Source organism: Durio zibethinus, chromosome 20 (assembly GCF_047325235.1).
Source record: "Durio zibethinus cultivar Kanyao isolate XHJ-2024 chromosome 20, ASM4732523v1, whole genome shotgun sequence".
In the NCBI taxonomy this organism is placed as follows: domain Eukaryota; kingdom Viridiplantae; phylum Streptophyta; class Magnoliopsida; order Malvales; family Malvaceae; genus Durio; species Durio zibethinus.
This window is the reverse complement of record NC_143181.1, coordinates 5,772,443-5,795,854: the sequence shown is the minus strand read 5'-3', so window position 1 is coordinate 5,795,854 and position 23,412 is coordinate 5,772,443. Positions and strand designations below refer to the sequence as shown.

The 23,412-nt window shown below is 33.6% G+C and overlaps 1 long non-coding RNA gene and 2 pseudogenes across 2 annotated transcripts; 2 read left to right on the top strand and 1 right to left on the bottom strand.

The window, feature by feature from the left end:
* The first annotated feature begins 2,786 nt into the window (after positions 1-2,786).
* LOC111315142 (septin and tuftelin-interacting protein 1 homolog 1-like) lies at positions 2,787-14,845 on the top strand (annotated as a pseudogene).
* Positions 10,730-14,029, bottom strand: LOC149513075 (uncharacterized). The gene is made up of 2 exons (XR_016330753.1): positions 12,086-14,029; positions 10,730-12,009 (listed from the first exon to the last, which is right to left on the bottom strand). It is a non-coding gene; the product is annotated as an uncharacterized LOC149513075 (long non-coding RNA).
* A 1,110-nt stretch (positions 14,846-15,955) lies between the features above and the next one.
* Positions 15,956-23,226, top strand: LOC111315664 (ubinuclein-1-like; annotated as a pseudogene). Its single transcript, XR_016330748.1, has 13 exons — positions 15,956-16,512; positions 16,785-16,871; positions 16,958-17,050; positions 17,199-17,275; positions 17,666-18,275; positions 18,837-18,936; positions 19,027-19,136; positions 19,266-19,349; positions 20,059-20,184; positions 20,677-20,811; positions 20,915-20,962; positions 21,914-22,015; positions 22,467-23,226. The product of XR_016330748.1 is annotated as a ubinuclein-1-like (transcript).
* Positions 23,227-23,412: the final 186 nt, after the last annotated feature.

The following is a 23,412-nucleotide window of genomic DNA, read 5'->3' as shown; positions in this document are numbered from 1 at the left end:
AAATGCTGACGAGATCATTGACTTTGTTGAGTTGACTTGTTGACATGACTACTTGAATGGATAAAATAAGTTATTAAATTATGAAATAGTCCATGTACTCATACAAAACTCAAAATTGAATCCCTATACTTACAAAAAATTTGTAATTTAGTCCCTGTACTCACGAAATTTCAAATTTAGTTCCTCTAATACAAAAAATATTTTGAAATTTTATAAATTTTCTAGTTTTTTAAAATATTAAAATTTAAAAATTACTATAATATTCTTTTATAATATTCTATCACAATATTGAAAATTTTATTATAATAGTCTATCATAATTTTCATATACTGTCACTAAATTTATCACAAATTTTTGTCACCTATCCAAATACTATTACTAATTCTGTCACTATTTCATATTACTTTCTTTCACGAAATATAAATCTATTAATAATTTTGTCACACTTCTGTCATAATTGTATTATATTATGGTCATATAAAAAAAAAAATTATACTAACCTATTAACAATCTATCACAAATTTGTTAATATATGATACAAATCTATCACTATATGATTTTAATAAACTATTATTTTTATTAATTTATTAAAAAAATTATTATTATAATTATTTCTCATAAGGGTAAAATTATTCATCAAATAGTGTTTATATTCCTTTAAATTAAACCCTATTTAAATAAATTTTTATAATCAAATCTAGGTTAAATATTCTATATAAATTAAAATAATTTATGAAATTAAAGTAATTTACTAAACTAATTAAAATAATATTAACTTTGATATATTAATTTAAATTATTAATATTATAAGTGATTAATATCAATGATAATAGTATTATTATTAATATGAATTATTAATAATTAATTATATATAATAAAAACCAATATATTTCAAAAAAATATTTTTATATTAGATGAACTAAAATATTTTTAAAATTTAATATTTTCAAAAAACTTAAAATATTTAAAATATTTTTATATTAGAAAGACTAAATTTCGAGTTTCGTATGAGTACATGTATTATTTACAGAATTTAACAACTAATATCATCTGTTCAAATTACCATGGTAGTAATTCAATGTCATGTCAACAAAGTTAAGGACTACGTTAGTATTTTTAACGGCAAAAAATTAACAAAATTAGTAATTTGTTTAAAAATATCAAATCAAAATAATACAAAAATTAAATTTTTATTAATTATAATATGGGGACTAAATGTCAAATTTTTATAACATACATGAACCTTTGGCATAATTTAACTAATTTTCTCTTAACAAAGGTAAATCCATCAATCCTGCAATATATATGAAATTTAAAAAATGAGACATAGCCATTTGAATGGGTGTATTTTCTCTCTCTCATCTGGATGTTTAACAACGTTGAAGTCACCTCCCAAGCATCATGGAAAAACTATACTATTTCACAGGATATCTAATTCTTCCAAGAATAATTGACTCACCATCGCCATTAAGAGAATAATATTCCCAAACGCATTCTTTAATTTCAAATGTTTTAATTCACCCACTAACATAATGTGCCTTTGAGAGATATTTTTTATTCGACCATAAAAAAATCTTTTTCCAAATAGTAATTAATCCACCTAATGAACCTATTGAAGTAGCAAATTCACCTTGACAATTTTTGTTCCACCTTAATGATACGACAGTTGCAACTTGAACCCCTAAAAAAGTAGCATGTTCAACTTGCATTTAGAAACCAATTTCCCCACCGTTATTTTCTTCTTCCTCTTACCTAAATCCCTTATATTTAAGCACGTGTATATTTGCAAGTTTTTTACATAGTCAGTATTACACATTCAAATGTTTCTCTAAACTAAAAAATTAGTGATCATGAAAAAGCCTCAGAGTTTTCTCTCGGTAAGATTTTGCCAAACGATGCTATAATTGGAATTTCATCATTCTTGCCTGCAAAATATTTGCTAAGATTTTCCGAATAAGTAAATCTTTTGGTAGAAAATTTTAAGATTGAAAATTTCTTGAGATTCGTGGGAGTAAGAAAGTTTATCTTGTTATTGTTTTCAAGAAATTTGACAAAATATTACTTGCTGATGGTGAATTTGAAGTTCAAAAAGAAATTCCAATTCCATTGAATCCTAAAATTGGACTTTAATACGTTGAATCCTCAAAAGAGGTATTCTGTTTTGAAAATATAGATGTTTTTACAGGCAAATTGTGTAATGGAGCCTAAAATATTGTTAAGAATTTTCACAAATTTCACTCAAAATCACAAAATTTTATATACATGATCATATGTGCGCACATTATTATATAGATTATCCATACCATATACATAAACAGTGCCAAAATTCATCATCTTTTATTTAATTTCAAAAAACATCAAATAAAATGAAGAATATGTAGAATAATAATTACACGAGGATTTGCGTGCAAACTATTATATAGAAAATTATGAGCTGTCAAAGATAAAATTATTATGTGAAAAATTTTTGCAATCTTATAAATTTTAACATTCAACTAAAAAATTAAAGGTTACAAAGGAAAAGGCCAAAAGTTAAGAATTAAAATCACTCAAACTCCAGTTTTATTACATTAGTTACCCAAAACTTTTACTAGCTAATAAAATTTGTAAAATTCTTTATTCCTTAATATAATACAGGTAATTGATATGGATGCAGAAATTGATACTTCATGCAATGATAAACTTAGAATACTTCATTAGAAAATATTGTATTATTTATTAATAATCATGTTCTTAAAACTTTAAACAATACTGGATTTGAAGTTAGTGGCAACACTTTAACAGAGATGGAAACTCTAACTTTAATAGAGAGGTCTAAAGTAGTACATATAAGAAGAGACAAGTACATCATAATTTCAAAAAGTTACAAACAAAACCTAAAAAAAGACCATCAGATCAAACCAAAAGGTATTTTCCCGCACATCACAATATAAAATTAACAAAAAAATGCAGTCTTTTCTATATTGTTGAAGCTAAAACAGTAAAATACATATTGCATTTGATGCAGGTCAAAGGGGATTCTTAAGCAAAATATATATTGATTTTATTATTCTGAAACTACAGTCTTTGCATATTAGTAATAAACATACACTGGTTCCATATCAAGATACATTTGATTCTACTAAGTTGAAAATATCGCCAAAAGTTGATCTAGACCTCGGGACAGTGAGAATTTGGAATTTGCTGATAAATATAGAGATGATAGAAGCAAAGAAAAAGCAAGTGAAGAAAATGAGAAATGGTGGGAAAAAGATGGAGAAGTTTTCGCTTAACGTTATTTTATTTAGGTTTTGGTTGTTTCGCATAAATTGACTTTCAAAAACTATTTTTTGAAAAATATTTATATTTTTAAAAAAACTACAGATTTTCTTTTGTTTAATGAGTTAATGAAAAATGTTTTTTATTGTTGGTATTTTCTGAAAAATCTATTTCTTTTTTCAAATAATATTAATATAATTATTAAACTATTAAAAATTATTTATTATTAAGTATATTGAAATTATTTATTATTAAAATTATTAATATTAAAAAATAATTATATTTTAATAGTAATATTTAATGTTAAAATATTATATTAATATAAAATACTTAAAATAAAATTATTTCTTATTTCTTATATAAATATTTTAAAATTTTTAAAATATTATTTTTATTAATATTAAAATAGTAGTATTTATTATTAAAATATTTATATTATTAAAATGTAAAAATTCCATAAAACATAAGGTATATAAAATCCTCTGGTATAAAGCAATTTCTTACCCAAAACCTTTTATACCCAAATACTCACCACTTTTGTTTATAAATAAAAAAAATTAAAAAAAGAAAAGAAAAAAAAAAGTGAAAGAGAAGGAAAGTGTAAAACTCCAAATTTGATTTACTTCTATGTTGTATTTAATGAGAAGAATGACAACGTATTTATAAGCATACTCATCCATTTATTTATTTCATCCATAGGTTTAGATTTAATCTTACATAATTTTTAATGGCTAAGATTAAATCTTCTCACCTAACTTTTGATTGATCTAGATTAAATCTTTTTTTCACATAATTCATATCACTTTGATCTAGATTAAAACTTTTCACCTAACTCATTTTCATGGTCTAGATTTAATGTTTCCATCCTAACTCATCTCAATGATCTAGACTTAATTTTCCCCATGTAATCGATTGAAACGTGTAATCGTTGGCCACCTATCACGTTAGATCATTTTTATTTGGCCAAAACACATGTAATCAATTGACACATGTAATCGATTGTCTACCTATCACATTAGATCAATTTTATTTGGCCAATCACAAAACAAGTATGAGTTGAAAATTGTGTAGAGAGTTCTTGATTATCAAAGTATCTTTGCTAAAAATTACCAGAAAGATCATATTGTTTTTAGATTTTTCTAGAAGTTCTTAGAAATTTCAAGATTGTTAGTTGTTGATTTATTATCAACATGATTTAGTGATAGATCAAACTGTGAGGACCAAACTTGCAGAAATTTGCATAAATAATTGACGAAGGAAGGTGGAATATGATGTTTCTTTCTTTCTTGGCCTTTTGGAAAATTAAGTTTATGCTAATGGATGAATTCATTAGATTGTTGTGATAAAACACCTAAACCCTAAATCCAAATCGTATAACTTTTTGTTTATAAATTAAATCACAAACATAAAGAAAACAACATTTACCTATTTCATCCATTGATTTAGATTTAATCTTATATTATTTTTTAATGGCTAAGATAAAAATTAAATCTTCTAACCTAAATTTTTATGGGTTTAAATTAAAACTTTTTCAACTAACTCGTATCAATGATCTAGATTAAATCTACTCACCTAACTCATTTCAATGTTTTAGATTTAATCTTACCCACCTATTAATTTCAATCATCTAGATTTAATCTTCCCAAAACACATATAATCAATGAGTTTGGATTTAATCTTTCCCACCTATTAATTCAATGATCTAGATTTACTCTTCCCAAAACGCATACAATCAATTGGCCACCTATTACATTAGATCAATTTTATTTTGCCAATTACAAAACAAGTAAAAGTTGAAGATTGTTTAAGGAGCTCTTGATCAAAATATCTTTGCTAAAAATGACCGGAAAGATTATATTGTTCTTGGATTTTCCTATGATAAAGTTTTTAAAGATTTGAAGATTGTTAATTGTTAGAATTTTATTATCAATATGATTTAGTGATAGATCAAACCGTCAAAACCATGCAAACTTGCTTAAGTTTTCAGAAATAATTGCAATGGAAGGTGGAGTATAATGTTTCTTTCTTTCCTAGCCCTTTTAAAAATCAAGTTTATGCAATGAAGACCAGATTATATTTTATATGTAACTGATTCAAATATGAATGAATTTTACTCTATTTTTTTAATTAATAAAATTTGAAATAATGTTCATAGTTATTTGTTAAATTTAATAAACGCACATAAACAAACAAAAATTGAGCTTGTAGTTACGACAGAAAGTAATGATACTCCAATGCCCGAGTAACAACACAATCTGAGCTTAATTGTGAACTTAATAGAGCTTGATATTCAGAAGATCAATAAGGATTTGAGGAATGGGAGGGAGACAACATTGAGTTTGCAAGAAGAGATAAACAAGGTAAAGATTGCTGTGGCAGGCCAGAAGCAACAATTAGTTGACATGGAACAAATTGTTGACGTGTTGCTTTCAATTGAGCAAGAGAATTAGTTAGGAACGTTCACTTTGAATTTGCTTGCAAAGCTCTTTCAGGACCTACAAGAGCATTGTGCGACTAATTATAAGTTGTATAACTTGTGTAGCATTGCCTGTTCTTATGCGTTGCCTTTTCATAAGAATGTTTCAAACTTGGGATCCTTTTAAAAATCCAGCTCATGGAATGGAAGTGGTAAGGCTGTGGAGGCATCTGTCACAAGGGGAGTATCAGAATAGGGAGAATGAAGCTTTATTATTCTCAGTTGGTTTCAGAGACTGTTTTAGTGGCTGTCAAAATCTGTAGCGATACATGGGATGTTAGGAATCTGGAACCAATGCTTAGATTTTTGGAGTTGTGGGAAAAGCTATTATCCTCTTTCATTTTCATACTATATTGGATAGTATAGTTGTGCCAAAATTGTCAAGTGCTATAGATTCTTGGAACCCACACAATAGAACTGCTCCCATCCATGTTTGGGTGCATCCATGCATGGCTGCCAATATTGGGACAAAAGTTAGAGGGTTTGCGTTTAGAGATATGTAAAAACTTGAGTAATGTTCTCTGTGATGAGTTTGGTATCACTCTACTGTTACCATGGAAGCTTGTGTTTGATCCAGTGAATTGGGAACATTTTGTTTTTCCTAAGTGAAAGGATTTATTAATTAATCAAAAGGTTACAAAGCCAGCATAAAGATAATTCAGCAAAGCAAATAGATCTATGTGTTCAAACCAAACTGATAAAACACCACCCAAAGCATATAACTGAAGACAAAACACCTAAAAGTTACACCACCTCACCCATAAGCCAATTACCCCCGACCAAAGCGAGCCATCGATGTTTTCAGTTTCTTTTATTGTCGGCACAGAATCACTCTCCACTATCACCTGCTCTGTACCCTGTTCAAAAACTAGTTGCATTCCCCAAAGGAGCGCTCTTCAGGGTATCAAATAGTGAATGTGTAGCGGCATTGTGGCCGCTATTTTGTGGTTTCGTAGCTTCCGTCACCGCTACATATCCGAAATCGGACTGTGAACGGAATTCACAATCACAACGGTTGCTTGCGGCCATAAAATAACAATATAGCCACAATCATCATTTTCAATTTAAAATGTAATTCGAAAATCTATTTTTGTTCAGTAGTTAAATAATTTTATATAAAAAATCACATTCTAAACAAGAAAAACTTTTAAATTTACGCAATCAATAAATACAAATTTCAATCAAGCTCTGTTGTTAAAGTCGATCAATAACTACCTTAAACTTTAAGAGTTGAGAAAAAACAAAATAATTTTTAACTATCAAGATGAGAAGATGAAAGGCTTGAGTTCAATAATAGCGTCGCCAATAACTTGGGTTGAGAAAGAAGATAAAGATAACGCGGATGGAACTTGGAAGAGGTTAGAAGATAGATGAAGAATAGGATATGTTTGTTGATTTTTAGAGAAAGAGTTGGGAGAAATTTTGGACTTGGGTTTCTACCTTGCCTTTCTGGTTATCAAAATTTGAGAGAAATTTTGGGGAGAGAGGTGTTGCACTGAGGGGGACGCCTGGGTTGAGTAGGGTGGGTAGGTGAGTTTTTATTTATTTAATTTTATAATAATTTTATTAAAACATAAATTTAAAAATTTATAATTTTTGAAATTATATATATATATATATATGGATTTTAGATGAAAATTTTAATAAATTTTTTTGTATAAGTTAGATAAAAAATAATTAAAATTAAATATTATAATTTGATTTTGTTATTTATTAATTTATGATTTTGTATTTAAAATTTAATAATTTTTTTGTTATTTTGATATTTATGTTGTTGTAAATTCTTTTGTTATTAGATTAATTCTTATTAATTTATAACTATAGTTGATGAAATTTAAAATTATTATATTTTTAAGTTTATAATTTTATTAAATATAGATATTTGGTATTTAATGTATTATGTTTAGTTAATATTTTGATTTGTCTATAATTAATTTTGAATATGAACTTGGCTTAAGTAAAAATTTTATTGCTAAATCAAATATAAATATTTTATTATAATCTAAATAAAATTATGAATAACTTTTTTAGAAAATAAAAAACATAGATATCATAAATTGTTTTTAAAAAAATTAAACAAGAATTTTTATAATTATAATTATTTTATTTTATAACAAATTATGTAAAATTAAAAAAAATTCACGACTGCTACGATCGTAATGATTTCATTATATTCAAAAATTCGATAAGTGTAATACGATCGAAAATGTGACCGTAACCGTTATTTAAATCTCTGCTAATCTTACCTTGGCTCGGCATGAAGGGAACTTTCAGTCTAGTCTACCCAAGTCACTGCTGAAAAAACCACGTTACTATTTTGAATCTCTAAGAACAGCACCTAACCCAGCTTCTTGTTCTCTGACCCTATACACTGCTTCCACAATGAGCTTTAACATATCCAATACAGGAGGTTGCCAACTCTGTCCTTGTGGCGTCCTCGAGATCATAATTGGTTGGGCAACCAGCTCCAGTCTTTCCCTCACGCGGGCTGTCTTTACCATAGATTTCCACATAGCACATGTTACTTGGAGGCATTTATTTCTATTATCCCATAGTAGCCAAACAACATGCAGGCACAATTCAATACGGTTTACTTGTAAAGCCCTTGTCAGAAATTCAAACCAAAAAATCTTCGGGTGAAGAATTGCTTGACATAGAATGTATTGATGGGCATATCTGGCTCCGTATCATATGGCTTGTATGACAGCAAATAAAAATATGATGCCAAATCTCCTCAGAAGTGCCACATACCCGACATTGGTCATTCATCTGCAAACCCCTTCTATTCAATCTCTCAGCAGTTGGTAGGATATTATGTACTAACCTCCAAAAGAAAGTTTTCAGTTTTGGAGGCATATTAGCAGACCACACCACCTTCCAAATAGGATGCCGCTGAGCTCTATTCACCTCCTGTCTACCCTGAACCCCCCTGACCCTGGCTAGATAGGCCGACAACTGTATATTTCCCAAGCTGAGAGTCTATCCAAATAAGCACATCTTGATCCCTTGTCTTGCTCAAAGGTAAATGTAATATCCTAGCCACAACCTCTGTTGAGAACATCTCCTCGATCATATTTGCTTTCCAACTTCGTCTTCCTTGGTCTATAATTGCCCCCACCTTCACTAGTGTCGGCCGTTGGCCCATAGGCTGATCAACTATGTAAGTAGGGGGCTTCAACACCCATTTGTCTCGCCATATGTCAATCGATTCTCCATCCCTTACTCGCCACCTCGAGCCTTTCACTAAAGCCTCCTTGCCTGCCAATAAGCTGCTCCATAGAAAAGAGGGATATGATCCAAGCTTTGCATCAAGAAACAAACATCTTGGATAACATCTGGCCTTTAAGACTTCAGCACATAAATAATTTTCATTATGTGCTAATCTCCATCCTTTCCTCGCCAAAAGAGCCTGATTAAAAACCTCTAGATCCTTGAACCTAAGACCAACAACCAACTTGCAGTAACACAAATCTTCCCATTTCCTCCAATATAGCCGCTTTTCTTCCCACCAGAAACCTTTCAGCGACCGACGGAGTCCAGCACTTTTAATTTTTCAATGATCGCCGTTGCTGACAACTGCAAGTGTATGATTGCATAAGTAATATAGATAAAAGGTATTCAGTATTGTCTTTACAAGAATTTATTTTTGTGATTAATCTAGAGTTAAATACCGAAATTGGATACCTAAATTATATTCGTTCAAACAAAAATTAAAAAGTGTTGAAGAATTTAAATAAACATTAGATTGAAATTGCTTGAAATTAAATTGCTAGTGCCAAAAAAAAAAAAATAAAGAGCAATGAAATTAAATAGAACATGAAAGCAAAAAGCATGAATCTAAAATGCCGAAGAAAACAAAAGTAAACATGAAGTTGTTAATGCATGAGAGACCTAAATTGCAATTAAACTTAAATAACCTAAAAATGCATGAACATGAAATATATGAAATAAGCATGAAAATAAGCCTGAATGGAATTAAATGGCCTCTTGGCTCTACTATCCTATGGTTATTAAAATGCATGCCAATAAAAGCTGCTAAGTGGAAAATTGAGGCTAAATAATAAACTAAAATCAAATTGAACTAAATGAATAAGCCACCTAAATGAAATTTTGAATGATTTAAACATGTATGAAAAAAAATTGCAAGCGAGTTAAACTAGAATGATCTATACAAAAGCATAAAACAGAACTTAATTCTTACTACGTGATAAGACTAATCAAACGAACACTTAGCACATTTTACTAAATTAAACATGACCTAAAACTTAAGGCAATTGCATTAATCAAACATGAAATTGCAAGCATTTGAAACTTAAAATTGCAAAAATTACAAACCAAAAAAAAAAATTATGAGACTAAACAGCCCTGTAACAACCTTAAAATCAAATTTTGCTAGCAACAAGTTCTTAAACTATTGCTATTATCATGAACTTAAGTGCAAGGAAAATTAAAAGAGATTAAAGAGCACATAAACATAACCATATAACATCAAATTAAAGTAAAATAACAAGCAAATAAAACCTAAAGACAAGCTCAATAAACCGGTACTTTAAACTGGAAACAGAAACTGAAATGGTCAGCAAATAAAAACAAAAACCAAAATTTGAAAATGATTGATTCAAGTATAAGGAGCTTCATAGAAGATTTCTCTCCCCATTAGCTACCTTCTATCATCCTTATCAAGCCCCAAACAGTCATGGAAAACAACTAAAAAATTGCACAAATACAACCTGGTCAGATTTGAAAACCGAGTAGAAATGTGGGATTTTTGCAAAGAAAAACCAAAAGGAAACTCATGGGAGAACTTAAGTAATCAAATAGACGATTGAAGCAACAAACTAGCTCTTGAAAACTTAAAGGCAGCAGGCTCAAATGGCAAGAAAACCGAACCTAAATAAATGCTGGAAATGCAAACAGAGATTTATACAGAATTAAAAGAAATGTTGCATAGAAAAGTAAAGATTCAAACTATAAATATTAAAATAACAGTAACTACATTGAAAAGAAAGTAAAAGGGATTACAAAGGCTGTTTCAAGGCAAAGAAAATATAAAGAAAACTAACTTAAAAGCCTCAAAACCGCACAGCCATGGAGGCTGCCAGCTTTGGGCTTGAAACAAAAAATGAAAATCCCGTGGAGGAAGGCGGCTTGGGACTCCCTTCTTCAGCAGCTGAAAATGTGTCTTTTATATTCCTCTCCTAGGTCTCTGGAAGCCAGTCAAATGGCTTTAAAATGCCATGTCGGCTGCTGATGTAGCAGCCAGCTCTTGGCTCCTTAATTCGGCGTCATTTTCTGGGGCAATCAGTGGAGGGGGTAGATGCTGTGCTGTCTAAGCTTTGCATTTTTTTTCCTGCTCATGAAGGTGGCCAATGAGCTTGAATCATGAAGCCAACTAGAAGACGAGTCAACTGCCAAAGTGGCATTAACCAGCAGCGTCATTTTCTGGGAGGGGTAGTACAGTTTAGCTGAAATTTCCAGCAATAATTCTTCTTCTTGGTTCGGCTTTTCTCCCCTTCTTCCTTTGTTATGCATCAATAACCTCCCTTCCTTGTGCCATGTCGTGTCCAGCTTATCAACAATGGAGAAGGCCTCTTGTGCAACCCGTGACAGCTTGTGGAACGGCATCAGGTTACAACTTCATTCAAAAGCTCTCGGCTTCATCATGTAGCACCTTGTGGTGCTTTGGCAGCTAGCTTCTTTGTCTCTCCTTGCACTTGCAACACAGGTGGCAACTCCTCTTCATAAAAAAAATATATGCAACTCCTTTGGATCTTCCAAGTCGGTGCAATTTAGATCCAACTCAGCAGTCCATAAGTGCTCTCAATTTGGAGAATATTTGGGTATAACCAGTGGAGTTCACAGCTGGTTTTTCATGCAGAATTTGAGACACTGGTGTGGAGGATTTTTAAGCCTCCAAAGTTAACCAATGATTAGCCATTCTTTTGCCAAGTAAAAAGCCACGTTAGAAGCTTCATCCACCAGTCAATTTGTGGACAGTTTCGGGTTATACACAGCCTCACCGTGGAGCAACCAGCTTGTTCCTTTTCTTTCTCCCCTAAATGTGTGACATGTAGCTGTTTGCTTGCTAACTTTCCCTTTCCCTTTCATGCAAGAACCATGCAGCCTCATTTTGTGACGAATAAATGGCTGAGTTGGCAGGTATATTGTGTGCAAAACAGATGAGGATTACTGCATAATTATGGAGTAAATCGGGCAGTAAATTAGCAGCAGCCAGCACTTCTTTTTGCAGCTCAGGATCCAGTCTTCTAATTTCACTTGCACAATAGACAATAAGAACAAATTAGGTGGAAATTTGAATTAAATTGCTAGATTCAAGCAAAAATTAATCACCTCATCCCCACAGCTTGCTGAAATTCCTCGCAGTTTGCAATTTTCGCACTTTGATTTGGTCTTCTCTAATGCCAGCAACCGACTCTTATTGCGCAAATCCCCATCTGATAAGGAGGCGTCTGCAATAACCACTTCGTCCTGTGCACTCAAGCTCGTCTTCTTTATCTTTCTTCCATTTTTTTTTCCCTCTTTCTTCTTTCTAATTTGACTTTTGATAGAGAGAACTTTATCAATTTTCCATAGGCTTTTTGCTCTTCTCCCTTTTCTGCCAAAAATTTTTCCCAGCCCTCTTTCTCGACCACTTTTCTCAGCTATTCCACTTTCCTCTAACGGGCTCAAACACTCCATTTCTTCTTCAAGCCCACCAAGGTCTAGTCTACTTTCATTTTCACGTTCCTTATTTACTGCCTCATAGTGTGGGCGTTCACAGATCCGTTTCCTTCCTTGCAGCCTGCATCGTCCACAGAATTGGGCCCTCCAATTCTTCTGATTCAGCCACTTTCCATACTAGTCCCAATAGAAGCCGCCCCTCCTGCCTTTGAATCAACTGAACTCTTATATACTCCAGGTTGTCATTCACTGTCATTTTTTGACTTAGCAAACTCGCCATTGCTCGCTTTCACGCCGCCTTTCTCCTCACTTTCCAAGGAGTAATTCTCAGCTTCTGCTCCCCCAATCCCACCACTCACATTTAATTCATCGTCCATGTCCTCACTTTTCATGTCTTCCTTCATCTTCCAGTGCTTTCAAACTCTTGTCGGAATCGGATTCCGCCTGCTGCCTAATCACACTTCGATTACTGCCATTGAAAATTTTACAGCAGCAATGAAATAACGACACAAGTTTCTCTCCTACTTCTGTCACAACCACTTGAAACTTCCTATCGTTACAATCTAACTCTATAGTCTCATCTATCCTGTCAATTTGATTCGTCGTTACCATTATCGCGCCTTTGCTGAAATCTTCGTCATACAATGGTGTCTTACCATCCGGGCTTACAAGATCGCCCCATAAAGTTGCAATATTCATGAAAGTGGTGTGATTCCAAGCATGTAAGGATTCCATAGCATACCACCCAAGTCATTCTGTACTTCATTACCACATGTTCGGGCCATTCCACGACATCCACAAACCATTCCTTTAACCAGGCCCACTTAAGACCTTTCATAGTTTCCTTTGTTTCTTCATCTTCAAATTCAATGAGGAATTGCCTTCCAGAGATCTTTTTTACAATTGTATCAAAAACCCCTTGCATTAAGTTCTTCATTAATCTATGTGTCTCATAGTATCCTCCAGCTGTACCCACCAAACACTTCTCCAATCTAATGCCTCCTCCTCCACCAGTCCATAGCACGTTTTTGGTCTGTGACATTCTTCCGCAGCAGCATCTGATGGCCCTCCATCTCCACCTGAAAAAGCTTCGACATCAGACTGACTTTTTAAATTATTAGACAGGACATGAGCATATGTTTTCTGCATTTTCAACCTTTTCAACCCACGTTCCCCCTGTCTTGTAGGTTCATTTTCTATACCTTTACCTTATTATTCTGCCTCTCACTTCGTCCAAAGTCTGTCATTCCTGTTCTCCCAAAGACCTGTGTCCCTTGTGTTCTTACTTTTCTCCAATATTCTGCTCTCCCATTGTACTTTGCTAAGTTCACTCTTATTTGGCAATCCAATAACCAAGCACTATTCAATCTGTTTATAGCTTTCCGTGCCCCATCCATATTCCCAAATCGTACAAAGTCGTATCTCGTTCCTCTCCAGCTTTTCTTCATAGGCAAAAACACGTCAACAACTTCACCATGATTCTGAAACACCCTCCGTAACCACCTCCAATGTACTCTAGCAGGAATGTCGTTTACAAAATTCGTGACTATTCTGCTTGCCGCCATCACAGATACTCACCCCTTGTATACGAACACTATTAATGATGGTACAGATTCCCCTATGTACTACTAATGATGGTACCTCTATACTACTAATGATGGTACAGATTCTCTTTCACAGGAAGAGCTTAGGCTTGAACTTGCTGATGAGTTTTTTTTTTTAATTAATCAATCCATAAACATTTGCCTTGAGTTTGACTCCTTATTAGGCATCTTAAAAGTGCTCACTCCTTCCGATTGAGCTGGGAACATATTATGCGTCAGTGTGTAGTTCCCAACTTGCAGATTACGCTGCAAGAGTTCCAAATAAACCCCGCAGACCAGAAACTTGATCACTTCTATTGGGTTATGTCTTGGGCCTCTGTTCGCAATTCATCTTATGGTTGATTTGCTGCTGAATTTTTTCTTCATAAAGCGGCAGCTGGTTTATATCATTAACTGTGTTCAAATCCCAAAGTTATACCACCCGAGCTTTTAGCAAATGAAAGTATTCGGTACCAATTATCTCTTGCGCTCAACATTATCTCTGAAGCTATCAAACATAGGCTCAATGGGATGCAGCTGAACTTGCTCAACAGCGTGCTTGTGTGGCACAAACCTGATGGGTGGCGTACCTGATGAGATGAACTTGAAGGAAGCTATTGAGGCCTATGCACAGCGACATCGTTTACCATTTAAGCCTAAATTTGGGAGGATGCATGATGGGCAACAGACATACAGCTTTGGTAACACAAGTATAATAGTCGACTCCTTTGATGAAAAGGTTTATGCCCGAAAGGATCAAGGTTGGTCCCTTCTTTTGCTTTCGGATTTGGCGAAGATGCGCTATTGATTCCCTTTGAATAGTCCAAAAGGATAAAGGACATGGCCTAATGCAGAATTTTTTTCTAGTGTTGTCCAGTTATAATATTATATTAGCACTGTTAAATAATTTATTGATAAATATAATATATATATATATCTTAGACACAGCTAAATAGTTTATTAATTTTATCAATATAAAGAATATTCAGAAGAAAATTTTGAATTTGTTCAAAAAAGTCTTCCTTTAAAATCTTTTGTTTTTCAAAATTTTGGGATGGTCAATAAAAATTTCTCTTTTAATTTTTTTAAAAAATTTTTGAGATAGTCATAAACACTTCATTTACCGCCGCCACTTAAGCGGTTTCTCACTGTAATTCTGAAGTCTACTGTCTTTATGATTATTTATCGGGTTTTTTTTTATAGGTTCTATTTTGACTTTTGAGGCTGTGCAAACAATTTGTTTATCTGTCATGGCTTCCATGGATTTATAATTCTGTCCTAAAGAGTAACCCTGCAGTTCAATAGTTGCACATGGAGACATGATTTGTTTTTCCACGGGTAATCAAACAAAAGACAATACTTGTTTTTGTACGAGTTCTAAATCCTAGTATAAAATTCTAAATTATTCAAATGTATAGAACACAATCATGTATTATGGACACAATGATTAATACAAGAATATTGGAACTTGACAGGCAACAAACAAAAAGATAGTGGGAAGAGACAAACCGGTGTAACAGAGAACATGTTAATAAATCAGTTTTGAGTTTGCTGGAACAATTTTCAAGTGATAAGACAATTGGTCCAAGTAATTAACAGCTAATTATACAACAAGAGAAATAATTACAAGTTATCAGAAGTGCCCGGACAATGCCAAGAACATCTGAAATTTTGAGCTTCAGCAGAGAGGTATTGGTTAAGGAAGTGATTTTTTTTTTTAACCTTCAATGTTGGTCGTGTTTTTGTTGCGGAGCATTGAAGATACTGTTTTAGAGCTCCACATAGAAAAATTTTGTCCATCCAATGCACGCCATTTCAATGTTCTAAACCAGGCAGGCCAGCGTCTGCAGCTGAAGCACCTCCTGGACTGTGTGACTTAAAGCCCTGGTCCTAAAATATCAAACCACATGCTTTGACCGATCCGGACTCTCATGATCTCATCTTCATGTAACCCGACCCTTTCCCTATCTCCGTTTCCTCCCTCAAATTTCTTGGAAAAAGAAAAGAAAACCGCTAGAAAATTAAACTAAAAAAAAACCAATAATTTTTTTTTAATAATTCACATTTAATAAACCCAAAAAAGAAAAAAAAATCCCGCGCAATTCCCTTCTCACTCTCTATCCCAATCAAATTCCCCAATCTAGGTCTTAAATTAGAGCTTTCTTTTACTGATTCTTGAATATTCTTTCGTTTTAATTAACCCTAGGAATAACATTTGGGTGACCCGACCCTGAATTCTTCATGGAAGATAAGCGTGGTGGTGGAGGAGACGGTAGTGGGGGTGGTGAGCCCTCGAGAGTGGTGGCACCGAAGGTGATGAAGGCTGGTGACCGGCAGGTTTTTACCGTTGAGCTCCGACCAGGAGAGACCACGTATGTTTCGTGGAGGAAGCTTGTCAAAGACTGCAACCGGGCCAATGGATCTTCTGCCGCTGCCGCTGCGGCTGTTGTGGCGGCGCCAGCGCCTGAGCCGCCTCTCAATGCCCACCCTAACCTCCAGTCTCGCATCGCCCCTGTAAGAGCCGCTTCTTCAATCCCTATTTTTCCGTAATTGCATTTTTTACTTTTAAATTTATTTATTTGAATGTTTTTTACGTGCATGCTTACATGAAATTTGACTTAGTAGTTTTCTGGCGTTTTGTATAAGAAATTGTGCTTTGAATATTTTGGTGTATTTGAATCTGTTAGTATTGTTTGGTTGCCAAGAAAATGTGAGAAAGTGAAAGAAAATCTGGTAATTGCTTTTTTCGTTTTCGGCCATCCTTAATCATGCTTGACATTATCCAGGGAGAAAAAGATGAAACAGAAGGGAAAGATGAACCACCTCCAAATCGTTTCAGTGCTGTTATTGAGAAGATTGAACGTCTTTACATGGTATTTAGATGTTTTATTACGTCTGTGAGCTTTGTGAGATGCAGTTTGAATTGTTTATGTTAATGTGAAGTGAAATTCTTCCTCAGGGTAAAGATAGCAGTGATGAGGAAGAACTGGATGAAACTCCGGATGATGATCAGTACGATACAGAAGACTCTTTTATTGATGATGCTGAGCTGGTTAGTACTAAAAAAAATCTATTACTTCTATTTTTAGCCTGCCTATGTTGGTTTTACTCAACGGTAGCTGGTGCTTTTCTTCTTGTAACAAGGAGCATTTAATGTATTTTTATTGCTATATGATGTTGCTTCATTGCTTGTTATGCAGGATGAGTATTTTGAGGTTGATAATTCGGCCATAAAACATGATGGATTCTTTGTTAATAGGGGAAAGTTGGAAAGAGTGTGAGTTTCTTTGGACTGTTTTCATTCTTCTTCTCCATTGGTTGGTGACAAAGCATTAGTAATAATTCTGTTTAGATGGCTATTCATATGTATCCTATGGGATACCAAAAGCAACCATACATCTCTTGTCAGTTAAAGCTAGGTTAATTTATGTGTTATTTTCTCTTAAATGGGCTCAAATTTGGCTTGAAGACCAAAACAAAATGGGATCCACAGTTAGGCTTGCAACTTTAATTCCTGATATCATGAACATTGCTACGCTTATTATGTACTATAGTGGTTGTCAAGGGCCCCTTGCTAGTCTTGTCTGAAGTAACCTTATATGCTTTTTCATGTTGACAGTTCATTATTAGTTGATTTCTTTTATTTCTTTTTCCTTGTTTTTTCAAGAAATGAAACTGCCGTGATACCTAACCAGCTGCCCAAGAAAAGGCGAAGAAAAGATGCTTCAAAACCTCCTGGCGAGAGTGACGATGGTCGTATGTCAAATAAACATTTAAGGGCAACAAAGATTACTGCAGGGATGGCTGAACCATCTCTTGGGAAGAATAATTCTACTTCTTCTCTGAAATTGACTGCTTTACATGAACGATATGGGGATATAAAAGCTCAGAATCCATTATCAGTTTCTGGTGTTTCTTCCAAGAAGAAATCTTCTGAGACAAGACTAGCATTGGATTCTTCTTCATATTTGAAAGTTCCAAATGGTGATATTTCTGTACATTTGGAAGATGTGAAGGATATTGAGAAGTCAAAGATGGTATTTCTGCAGTCAAAAAATGTTGTCCGTAAGAAATTGAAAGATGCAACTGGATCCTCAGATGTTTTGCATCAGGGATACCATGGTAAAAATCCTTACGCTCAATCCAAATCTCAACATGGAAAACCAATCAGCAATGTTGATGAGCTTGAACAATCAGTTCGACTGAGAGAAAAAAATGGCATCCGTGAACTGCCTGATGTTAATGTTTCAGATGGCAAACATGCTATGCGGACAGCAGTAAGTTATTCTATTAAATATTCAACTTTTGTTTTGATAATTTGTCCAATTTTTCAGTTTTCCATTGACTGGTTTCTTGTTAGTCATAATTAATAGCTGCATAAACTAGTTTGAGTTTGACATGAACAAAGGTTTCTGTTAATGACAACCTACAATATCTGAAAACATTAGGAGTTCGGTGGTTGTCTGTGTATGTATTACAGTAATAAAAGCTTGAACATAGATTTACATGACATCTACTTTGACTGACAGAATGGTGCTTTGTATTGGAGATGGAGATAGAGACAAAGGAAGCAGTTCTTAGTTAGCTTGTTATAATCCCTCAAATTTTATTTGAACAGGATGTGGACTACTAAACTCCCTGGAAAGTTCTAGGGCCCCATAGACCTCTCTTTTGTGAGTTTGTGTGCATGTGCATGCAGTGCAAGATATTCAAGTAGAGGTTTCTGCTATGTTCCAAATTATTGCTCATCGGAGAGATGTCAGCAACTACTTTTGCATTAGATATTAATGCTATCATATTGTTTTTGATTTATGTGTAATATATCAATTATCACGCAGAAATATTCACACTTGCCGAAAAAGGATGGTTCTACTCTTAGGCCCAAAAGTTCCATGATTGAAAAGGCCATTAGGGAGCTAGAGAAGTTGGTTGCAGAATGTACGTGTATATATTTGTCTTGTACAACGTAATTATGAATAGTTCCTTTTAAAGTAATATTCTTTGTCCTTCCTGTCTTAAATATCGCAGCAAGGCCGCCTGCTATGGAAAATCAAGAGGCTGATACTTCATCCCAGGGGATTAAGAGGAGATTGCCTAGAGAAATAAAGCTCAAGCTTGCTAAAGTTGCTAGATTAGCGGTATGGGACGGTTTTTAACACTTTAGATCCTGTAAAATAACTCGTTTTCTGATTGAATTCTTTTTCAATAGCATGATGCCTTCAGGCAAAGATTAATTTTTTTCAATTTTATTTTGATATTTGTTGCAGGCAAGCCAGGGGAAAGTTTCTAAGGAGTTACTAAATCGCCTAATGAGCATCCTTGGTCATTTAATACAGCTAAGAACACTTAAGGTATCTTTCCTTGTCTATGAATATGACACTCACAATTTTTCAATTGCAATTCCAACTTTTTTGCCCGTACTAAATCAAGTTTGAGAAGGGCTTGGAATATTATTGTGTTATGATTGCATGCCAACATGCCAATAACTCCCAGGTCTATAAATACTTTCTGTGAATCTCCCTTTTCTGCTGACATGGCTTTTGCTTTTAATTCATGTGATGTAGTTTCATTTGTTTCAATGAAGAAAAGTTGGTATGCCATACAGTTGACTACTTCTGACCATTGTAACTGCAATTATGGTGGCTTTGTATCGTAAATTAGTGCATATGTTTTGTGTTTTGAAATCATGCAATCAAATTTGTGAGATCTTGAAGCCTTTTTTACTTGTAGTTATAATCCAAGTTCATTAGGGAGCCCATTGTTGAACCATAACATTTTACAACTGTTGGTTGGCTGTCAAATATCTGACCAAGTTTTCTGACTCTAGAAGAGATTCTTGTGGTTTTCATCTTTATGCTTTGCAATGCAGAACTGGTAAAAGAATGAATGCAACAGGGCAAAACTATGTAAACTTTTATGCATTACTCTTTTTTTTTTCTTTTATGAAAGACTAAATCCTCTTGTTTGCTCTCAATGATCCTCTCCAATAAAGCCCTACCAATTTGGATCGTCTTTGTAAATTACATAGCTACTAATATTGAGGCAATATTTTGGACGCAGAGGAACCTTAAAGTCATGATTAGTATGGGTGTGTCGGCAAAGCAAGAAAAAGATGCTAGATTTCAACAGATAAAGAAGGAAGTCATTGAGATGATAAAGACAAGAATTCCTTCTTTTGAGACAAAGGTTTGTTTTACTCTCTTTCCCCCTCATTATTCTGATTTTTATTTTATTTCGTTTTCTGTTTCCTCTCTTAGTTTATCTTTGATTCAACACAGTAATATATCCTTTTTTTTTCTTTGAAATTTCTATACTGAAATATAGCCTTTATTCTGCTTTGCTTATGATTAAGCGCAAAAAATTTTCTTTCCTGCACTGTTCCATATAGGGCCTGCACTTCTGTTAAAATATGCATTTTCTCTTGTCACCATATGCGATTGTACTTCATTTTGTATCCCTTCTTATTTTCATGTGGATTGTTTAGTCTAAACACTTCTTCATTGTAGATTCCATGATTATTTTTCTCCTTGTTTTCTCTCTTTTTTTTTTATTTTTTTGCTCTCCATCCTGGTGTATAAGATCATGGTCTGTCATCTTGTTCATTGTTAGTTCTCTATATTATCAACTAAAGTTAGAAATTTTGCTGCTCTTGATGAAAAATTCATAATTGCTTTTCAGATATTGGAGCCACGAGCTGGAGCATCTGATGATTTTCAAGAAATTGGTTCTGAAGAAAGAGTTTTTAGAAGGAAATTTAGCATGGACGCATCATTGGAGAACAAGATTTGTGATCTTTATGACCTCTATGTAGATGTAATCATATATCCTAGTGTGACCTGTGACAAAATTTCATCTCTGTTGGGGAAATCTTCTTAATGAATCTTAACTTTGCTTTTTTATTGTTTAATTATTGTAGGGATTGGATGAAGATGCAGGTCCACAAATCAGAAAGCTTTATGTAGAGGTTAGGTGCTTATCATTTCTATTTCTACTCCCACAGTTACTATAGTCATAATGAAAATCTTTATATTGCTGGCATTAGGTGACTATGAAGTTGGCCAAATATGTCTCTGCAGTTGTTTCCTGATAGCTTTTGATAGTATCACCCTCTTGCCATTTGGATGAGAAGGGTGCATGAGACTGTTCTGTCTCTTTCTCTTCTACCCACTTTCTCTCTTCTGTTCTGTCTCTTTCTGTATTTCTTGTTTTTTCTTTTGAATCCTTCCCTTGTACAGTTGCACTCTTTTCCCCTTCAACTTCATCTTCTCTTTTTATAACTAAAAAGATACCTTAAGGGTTTGTTTGGCGTACAAGATTATGATAGGATAAAATATGATATAATGAATAAGATTAGATTAAATAATATCATCTTATATTGTGTTTGATGTGTGCAAGGTTTAAAATAGGAATAGTTTTTTTTATTGGTCAAAATTATTCTTCCTCATATTTAAATTATTGATGTAATTTTCAAGCGTATAATAGGATAGTTCAATCCCATGGATTAAAAATAATCCTTTCCACTTTAGGAGAATTGAATCATCCTATGCCAAAAGGATGATTAATCCTCTTTGCAATACTATCCCTTTCTTAGATACAAACCAAACATGGTATAGGATGATTATCATCCTATGCACCAAATATAGGCCAAATTGCTTGTTGCTCAAAAGAATTCCATAGAAATTGTTCTACATTGTCATTATTGTTCTTTTTGAAATAATTTGAATCAATCTTGTGATGTTCTTCTTGAGATCAATTCCTGCTTTTACCTTAAACAGACCACTTGTTCTTTGTTTTAGTCATTTCCTTTTGCGTTAATTTGTTGGTGAAGCTATTGATTATTGTTTCTAATGCTCAATTATGGTTCTATTTTTTCTGTTATATTATTTTCTTACATTTGGAGTTCATTTGTGAACAGCTTGCTCTGCTGTGGCCAAATGGTATGATGGACAACCATGAGATTAAACATGCAATTTGTAGGGCAAAGGAAAGACGGAGAGCAAGGTACAATAGACGCAAGGTACATAAAATTGCTTCTCTGCTTTTTGCCTTTGTGTTGGTGTATATACTTTAATTATTGGTGTGTATATGTTTTCAAATTAATCGGTAGATCTTCTGCATACTGTGTGTAATCCATCTTGACAATTTTTATTTACTTATGACATTTGAAGCCTCCTTAGGCTTGGCAACCAAAAACCATTTTTCCCAAACATGCACAGCACCCTAGCCCATGTTTGTGATTATTCTTAAGTTTCAGATTAACCCGTATTGGGTGGATGCTGGGTGTTTGACTTGCCCATGTTCTCTGTTTTTGGTGATATATTGTCTTCTATTGTATTGGTTGTTGGTTCCCATTCTGAACAGTCAGTGAGATGAGATGACAGACTTGCCATTTGTCTGTAGACAAAGATTTGTCTTCTTTTCTTTGATTGCTGTTTGCCTATTGCGTTAATTTTTGTCTTTTTTAAAAGGATCAAGAGAAAATCAAGAGGAAAAAGATGTTGGCACCAAGATTAGAGGAGAGTGTTCCAGTGGAGTCTGCCTCAAGTGCTCAGCCACAGCTCACGCAAGAGAGGTTGGCTACTGATTCTGGAAGTCATATTTTTCCTTCAACTAATAAGTCAATTTCACGAACAACAGCAGCAGCTACTGTACGGATTCCCAGTCCCTCAACAAATGTTTCCAGTCTGGACAGACTAAAACAGGAAAAATTAAAGGGCATTTCAAGCAACGGCATGGATGAAATAAAGGTGACAGATGGCTCACTGCCAAAGAAAAAGGTGAAAAGGAAGCCTGAAATGGAGATGGACGACTCTCGTTTCCGTTCAGAGAAGTTACTTCTGCAACAGGATGACGACAGGCACAAGTCCATGAAGCAGTCTGTGAATCTTCCCCTGAAATCAAACCTTCCGTCAACTGCTACAAGTTTCGAATAATCAACCTAACATAATGTCGTCCATTTAGGAGTTCACACCATAAAAAAAATGTGGTAGGTTCCTTTTTGTTCTTTCCTTCCCTACTCATTCTCACCTTTTAAAATTTTTATTCTTTTGTTATGGTGAGCTTCATCCCTTATGACATACTGATTTGTCACCTTTTCTGCTAGTACCATTTTTGTAATTAAATGTCCTTGCTCTTGCTTGCAGTCAAGTGCTATATGTTAAATAGGAGATACCAAAAAAGGTTGTAATATTCTCGTGCAAATGTATTTTCTAGGCAACTCTTCTTTCAGATGGAACCTTTAGATAATTTGCAAATGTATTTTCTAGCCCTTTTTTTTTTTTTTGGTCTCTAATTGCACTGTGAGTTGCATTTGAATAGCACTTCCAAGTGCAGTTGAGGGTTTTCAATTACACCATCTCTTCAATTGAAGACAAGAAGGGAAATGGTCTGATGGTTAATTTGATCTTAGGACAG